General features: G+C 67.1%; 1 pseudogene; it reads left to right on the top strand.

Annotated features, from left to right (window-relative positions):
* Positions 1-884: 884 nt before the first annotated feature.
* Positions 885-1,929, top strand: LOC147797219 (large subunit ribosomal RNA; annotated as a pseudogene).
* Positions 1,930-7,335: the final 5,406 nt, after the last annotated feature.

Genomic DNA, 7,335 nt, shown 5'->3' with positions numbered 1-7,335 from the left:
ATTTTTTTGTCAAAGCGAAGATGGAAGCTTTCTGTCTTGGCCGTGCACCACTTTTTTAGTCAGTTTAAAACTATTGCACAATGAAGCGTGATGCCAAAGTAAACTGCTGGAGTCCCCGCAAAACGATTGCAAGGTCAATATCTCGGGAATTCGAAGATTAAAATGTCCAGTCATTATGCGTGCCATAGCTGAAACATAATAGCCAAATTATCGTCATAAACAATTTGTCTACAGTTCTATTTCAGATATAATTTGAATTTCAGTCCACTTTATAAAGTGAAATTGGTCGTGCTCGAACGCGTATTCACAAGAAACAACACGTACACAGGCACGTGGGAGCTAGCTGACGTTTAGTTTTGGCATGACTTGCACATCTGACCGTGACAGTGCATGCATGTGGCAACATTAGGTGGCGCGGTCGATTTTTAGAAAAACAGATTATTCTCTCCAAGTTTAACTCAAAGGCCTTGCTATCCGAACAAATGATACATCAATTGTGAAAATTAATTTATTTGTTTCCACGAAAACCATAAGGTACTAATGTGGTGTGCCAAACCGAAAAACTCGTACGTGCCGGTTCTGTAGTAAGTTGCTTTCATGCATCATCGTCCGTGGGGCTTTTCTGTTATATTTACAAGAAGACAACCTACAGTAATGACGCCATAAGCGAAAAAGATATGATTATTTTACTCGTGCGCCCATTAACGGTGTGTCGAAACTGTTCAATATCCTTATCAATGCGTGTATTGAAGATGACAAGCAATAAAGAAAAATAACGGACGGGGAAAAGAACTGTTTTGGAGCTCATGTACTCGGGTTTCCATTTCCAGTGTCTATAAGATGGCAAAACGAGCAGTGCAGTGTTTCAGTATGATTTTGCTTTTTATAATCAGTTTGACTAAATGGCGTTAGCATCGGCGCCCCCGTGGCATGGTAGGAAGGTTTGCTGTAGGATAGGTGGGAGGGCCCCGGCCCGACGGTGAAATACCACTACTCTCGTCGTTTCTTTACTTAGCCGGTGAGGCGGGGAGCGGGCCCCGCGCGGGCCCAGTCTTCTGGCGCTACGCGGCCGGCCGCCTCGCGGCGCCGCCGGCCGCCACCCGCTCCGGCGACAGCGTCAGGCGGGGAGTTTGACTGGGGCGGTACATCTGTCAAAGGGTAACGCAGGTGTCCTAAGGCGAGCTCAGCGAGGACGGAAACCTCGCGCGGAGCAAAAGGGCAAAAGCTCGTTTGATTTTGATTTTCAGTATGAATACGGACCGTGAAAGCGTGGCCTATCGATCCTTTTGAGCTTCGGAGTTTGAAGCAAGAGGTGTCAGAAAAGTTACCACAGGGATAACTGGCTTGTGGCAGCCAAGCGTTTCATAGCGACGTTGCTTTTTGATCCTTCGATGTCGGCTCTTCCTATCATTGCGAAGCAGAATTCGCCAAGCGTTGGATTGTTCACCCACCAATAGGGAACGTGAGCTGGGTTTAGACCGTCGTGAGACAGGTTAGTTTTACCCTACTGATGAGAGGTCGCCGCCACGGCAATCCTGCTCAGTACGAGAGGAACCGCAGATTCGGACCCCTGGTTCACGCGCTCGGTCGAGAGGCCGGTGGTGCGAGGCTACCATCCGAGAGATTACGGCTGAACGCCTCTAAGTCGGAATCTCTGCCGGTGCGCGGCGACGCCGCCGGCGTCCCGCCCGAGGGCGGCCCGCGTCAGCGCCCACCCGCTCCGTGCCTTGGGGGGCCGGGCCGACCCCGCCGACTCCGCCCGCGGCCCCTGCCCGGGGGCCGGGAGCTCCGGCGGAAGCCGAACCGCCGTCTCGAGAGGGACGCCAGATCACTTGCAGACGACTTGGGTATGGATCGGGGTGTCGTGCCCAGTAGAGCAGCCGCTTCGCTGCGATCTGCTGAAACTAAACCTTTCGATCCGAGGGATTTGCCCGCGCCGCAGACGGGCCGATCCTGGCGGGTCGGAGGACGGACGGACGCGGGCCGGAGGCGGCTGCCGGGAGAGCCGCGGCGCCACTTCGTGCGGTGGTGAAATCCCGGGTTGGCAGTGTACCCCGCCGGGAGAGACGGCGGAGCGAGCCGGCGCACGCCCGGCGGCCCCGGGAGGAGCTGCTGGGCCGCTAGGCCGAGGGGTCCGGCCCCCCGACCCGACTTGAAATCCCGGGTCGGCGGCGTGTCCCGCAGGAGGGCTCCGCCGGGAGCGAAGGGATGAGCTGCTGGGCGGCGGGTCTCGGGGGGCCGCCCCCAACTGACTGGAAATCCCGGGTTGGCGGCATACCCCGCAGGAGGGCTGTGGGGGAGCGGCGGCGGGGTGGCGAGTTGCCAAGTCGGTCCCGGTGACAGAGTTACGCAGCGGGAGCCGGACGGGCGGCGTCGCGGGGGCGCCCGCTGAAGATTTCCTCTTGGGACTTGGCGTTTCGCGAAATGCGGGATCTCCGGTCTCGACCCGACTCGGGCGCAGAAACCGACTCGGCCCCACCGGCCGCGGTTGCCGGACGGGCGGCCTCGCGCGGGCGCCCGCTGGAGATTTCCTCTTGGGACTTGGCGTTTCGCGGAATGCGGGATCTGCGGTCTCGACCCGACTCGGGCGCAAAAACCGACTCGGCCCCACCGGCGAGCGGGCTGCCGTGACGGGCTGCCCGGCCGCGAGTCTCAGGGGGCCGGCCCCCACCTGACTTGAAAAGCGGGGTCGGCGGCCTGTCCCGCAGGAGGGCTACGGCGCAGCGGCGCAGGGCCGGCGAGTTGCCAGGTCGGTCCCAGTGTCCCGCCGCGAGGGGCCGCAAGGCGGGCGGGGACCGGTCGGGCCGCGGGTGCCGGGCGGGCGGCGTTGCGGGGGCGCCCGCTGGAGAGATCTTCCCGGGACTCGGTGTTTTGAGAAATGTGGGATCTCCGGGTTGGACCCGACTCGGGCGCAGAAACCGACTCGGCCCCACCGGCGAACGCCGGGACGGGCCGCCGGGCTCGCCAGGCCGAGAGGGCCGCCCCCGGCCCACTGGAAAGGCGGGGTGGGCGGTACAGCCGGCAGGAGGGCTCTGGGGGAGCGGCGGGGCGGGCGGCCGGGCGGGGAGGGACCGGGGCCTCCGGCCCGGGGCAGCAGTCTCGCAGCGGGCGGCGACGGTCCCGCCGCGGGTGCCGGACGGGCGGCGTGGCGGGGCGCCCCGCTGGAGTTTTCTTCCTCGGACTTGGTGGTCCGAGAAAAGTCGGATCTCCGGTTTCGACCCGACTCGGGCGCAAAAACCGACTCGTCCCCACCCGCGAACGCCGGGACGGGCCGCCGGGCTCGCCAGGCCGAGAGGGCCGCCCCCGGCCCACTGGAAAGGCGGGGTGGGCGGTACAGCCGGCAGGAGGGCTCTGGGGGAGCGGCGGGGCGGGGGGCGGGGGGGGGAGGGACCGGGGCCTCCGGCCCGGGGCAGCAGTCTCGCAGCGGGCGGCGACGGTCCCGCCGCGGGCGCCGGACGGGCGGCGTGGCGTGGCGCCCCGCTGGAGTTTTCTTCCTCGGACTTGGTGGTCCGCGAAATGTCGGATCTCCGGTTTCGACCCGACTCGGGCGCAAAAACCGACTCGTCCCCACCCGCGAACGCGTCATAGAGGCACCCCGGCCCTCGAGAGCGTCTCTCGTCGGGGTCTGTTGGGCCCGAAACGTGCGTATTTCAATGAGAGCGTTTTGGACCTTAACCCCCACTCCCTGGTTTGCCTATTTATAGGGGGGAGGGTGTCTCCGTCAGCAGGGCCAAAATTTGACCGGCCCCGATCCGATTTCCTGGCCCGTCCCAGGCCCGCCGCCGGCGGCGCGCGGCACGCCGCCGGGCCCGGCGGCCCCGGCCCGGCCTGAGAAATCCCCCCGACGGTGCGGCGAAGGAGACACCGGCCGGCCGGGCGGCGGGCCCGCTGGCCCGAGGGGACCCGCGGTGCCTCGCGGTGAATTCCCGTCCGGTGAAAACCGCACGCGGCCCCGCTGAGGCCGTGCGTTTCCGACACGACCGAGCCCCTAGCTCGGGAGCCCGGCTCCCCGGCGACGGCACGGTGGGTGCGGCGCGGTGAATTGCCCTCTCGGGAAAACCGCCGCAGCCGCGCGTCGCCGGCCCAAAGCCGTGCGTTTCCGACACGATTCCCCCGCCGATCCCGGCGGGGCGGGGCGGGTGGTGCGAGCTCAGCTCCGGCCGCCAGCAGGCGGGGCAGCCACGCGTCGTCCGTTTCGAGCCGTGCATTTCCGACACGACCGAGCCCCGAGCTCGAGAGCCCGGCTCCCCGGCGGCGGCACGGTGAATTGCCGTCCCGGCAAAACCGCCGCAGCCGCGCGTCGCCCGGCCAAAGCCGTGCGTTTCCGACACGACCGAGGCCCCGAGCTCCGGGGCGGTGCGGTGAACGGAATGACGTTGGCCGGCCCCCGGAACGGGCAACCGCTGGTGCGGTAGTAGGGAATTAGAGCAGCCTTCCCAGCCCGGGGCGGCCGTAGCCGCCGTAATAACGGAGATCCTCTGCCCGCTTTTCGGCCATTGTTCTGGGCCCACGCTCGAGCGAACACGGTGAAAGAAGGCAGACCCGCGTATATGGTAATCGGCCTTTGTCTGTCGCCCGGCAACGAAAAGACCGATTTTGCATCACAAACGCGGGCTTCACAATGGTCCCCGCTTATAAAAAGAGGCAGCGGGAATGCGGAAGCTTCAGTAGAGCCGCATGCCACCGAACAAGTGGGGAGAGCAGTGTCTGTAGTGTTCCGTCGTCTGGTTGTTCGTCGAAGCTCGGTCGGTGCTGCGCGGTGAATTGGCGTCCTGTGGGAAAACCGCCGCAGCCGCGCGTCGTCCCCTTCAAGCCGTGCATTTCCGACACCGTGGAGGCTCCACAGCGGTTCCTCGGGCGAAACCGGCTCCGGAGCGGCGGGACGGTCGGCCCGGCGCGGTGCATCGTCATCCTCGGGTAAAACCGCCGCACGTCCTCCGCCTCAAGCCGTGCATTTCCGACACGCTTCCCCGGGCGAAAACGGCGCCGGGCCGGCGGGGGCTGGTGGTGCGGCGCGGCCGACTGCCGTCTCGGGGAGGAAAAAAAAAACACCGCCGCAGCCCCACGCGGCCCCCCTAAAGCCGTGCATTTCCGACACGCCTCCCGGGCGAAAACGGCTGGAGGCCGGCGGGGCGGGTGGTGCGGCGCGGTGAATCGCCTTCCTCGGAAATCCTGGTCCGAGAGGTTCGGATGTCCGAAGTCGCCCGCGGAGAGCGGGCCGGGCGCCTCCGGGCCTGCCGTCCGTCGGCTCGCCGGCCCACCCAAGGCCTCCGAGAGGGCTTTGCGCCGGGACAGGTTGGGCCCGAAACGTGCGTATTTCAATGAGAGCGTTTTGGACCTTAACCCCCACTCCCTGGTTTGCCTATTTATAGGGGGGAGGATGGTCTCGAGCCAGATATCAGTACAGCCCATCCCATCGTCCACACGATGCGGCCATTCCCGCACGGCGGAGCCCAAGGCACCGGAGCGATTCCCCCTCGGGTCTGGACGAGCCCGGCTCCGGAGCGGCGGGGACTGGTGCTGCGGGGCGGCCGATTGCCGTCCTGGCGGAAAAAAAAACTCGCCGCAGCCGCACGCGGCCCCCCTTAAGCCGTGCATTTCCGACACGCCTCCCGGGACGAAAACGGCTTGAGGCCGGCGGGGCGGGTGGTGCGGCGCGGTGAATCGCCTTCTTCGGAAAACCTGGTCCGAGAGGTTCGGATGTCCGGGGTCGCCCGCGGAGAGCGGGCCGGGCGCCTCCGGGCCTGCCGTCAATCGGCTCGCCGGCCCACCCAAGGCCCCTGAGAGGGCTTTGCGCCGGGACAGGTTGGGCCCAAAACGTGCGTATTTCAATGAGAGCATTTTGGACCTTAACCCCCACTCCCTGGTTTGCCTATTTATAGGGGGAGGGTGGTCTCGAGCTCCGATCGAGCTGCCTTGAATCAGTACAGCCATATATTGTCCATACAGTCTATAGAGATTCCCACGCGGTTGAGCCGGAGCCTTCGGTGCTATTCCCCCTGGGGTCTGGACAAGCCCCGCACCGGAGAGACCCGGCACGGGAGGTGCGGAACAAAAGTGGCGGCCCGCCGCCCCGCCGGGAGGCCCTCCGGGCGCTCCGCTAACGGCGTTACTCGGCGCGGCCGGCCGACCCTTCTTGCCCGGAAGAGCGTCGGCCAGGCCCGCCCGGCCTTGCCGAGGAGGTGTCGGACAGGCCGATCCCGGGCCGCTTCCGGCCCTGCCGGAGAGACCCGGGACGGGAGGTGCGGAACAAAAAGTGGCGGTCCGCCGCCCCGCCGGGAGGCCCTCCGGGCGCTCCGCCAACGGCGTTACTCGGCGCGGCCGGCCGACCCTTCTTGCCCGGAAGAGCGTCGGCCAGGCCCGCCCGGCCTTGCTTAGAGGTGTCGAAGAGGCCGCTCCCGGGCCGCGGCCGGCCCTGCCGGAGAGACCCGGGACGGGAGGTGCGGAGAAAAAAGTGGCGGTCCGCCGCCCCGCCGGGAGGCCCGCCGGGCGCTCCGCCAACGGCGTTACTCGGCGCGGCCGGCCGACCCTTCTTGCCCGGAAGAGCGTCGGCCAGGCCCGCCCGGCCTTGCTGAAGAGGTGTGGGAAAGGTCGCTCCCGGGGTCGCCGTTTCTGCCGGACCCCGGGACGGGAGGTGCGATGGTGCAGCCCGGCCCGCTGCGGACGAGCGAGCGGGAAGAGAGCGAGGGAGAGAGAGGGGAGCCAGGACCCCTCGGAGAGCGGCGGGCTCTCCGCTGCCCCCGAGCAGCAACATCTGCGAGGTCCGGATTGGCCCGGCAGCTTCCGCGGAGCGGAGGGACCGGCCCGCCCTGGGGCGGGTCGCACCCGACCTCCGCCGGGTCCCGGCAGCCCAAGGCGCACTGACGTCGCTCGGCGGCGTCCCAGGCCCGGAGAGCCGGCCAGGCAGCGGCCCCCCGCGGCCGGAGCCGCGAGCGATCCCGCGGCACGCCCGCCGAGCAGGCGGCGGGCGGCGCCCCGCGGTCGCGCCGAGCCGCAGCCCCGGCGGCGGCAGGCAGGATCCCCGATCGGGGACCCCCCAGACGGAGGGAGCTCAAGCCGGGCCAGCCTCCCCGGCTGGTCCGGCCGCCCCCTCCGGGATCGAGGCGAGAGGAGGCCGGCGCACCGGGACGGCGGGCGGCATTCCAGCGGCCGCCCGCGCGCCCGGGGGAAGGAGAGGAAGCGCCGCCCCGGCCGGGCCGGAGAGGGCGAGGGACCGGCGGCGGGCCGGAGGGAGCGGAGGCCCGGCGGCGAACCAGAGCGGAGAGGCGCAGGACTCCGGCGCCGCGGCCCGGCAGCCGCGGCGCGGCCGAGCAGTCCGGAGGGCCCGAGGTGGCG

This window comes from Acanthaster planci, linkage group LG11 (assembly GCF_054643075.1).
Source record: "Acanthaster planci isolate LZ-2023a linkage group LG11, COTS_SCS, whole genome shotgun sequence".
Classification (NCBI taxonomy): Eukaryota; Metazoa; Echinodermata; class Asteroidea; order Valvatida; family Acanthasteridae; genus Acanthaster; species Acanthaster planci.
Note: the sequence above shows the minus strand (reverse complement) of the source record. Positions and strands in the feature narration are given on the sequence as shown.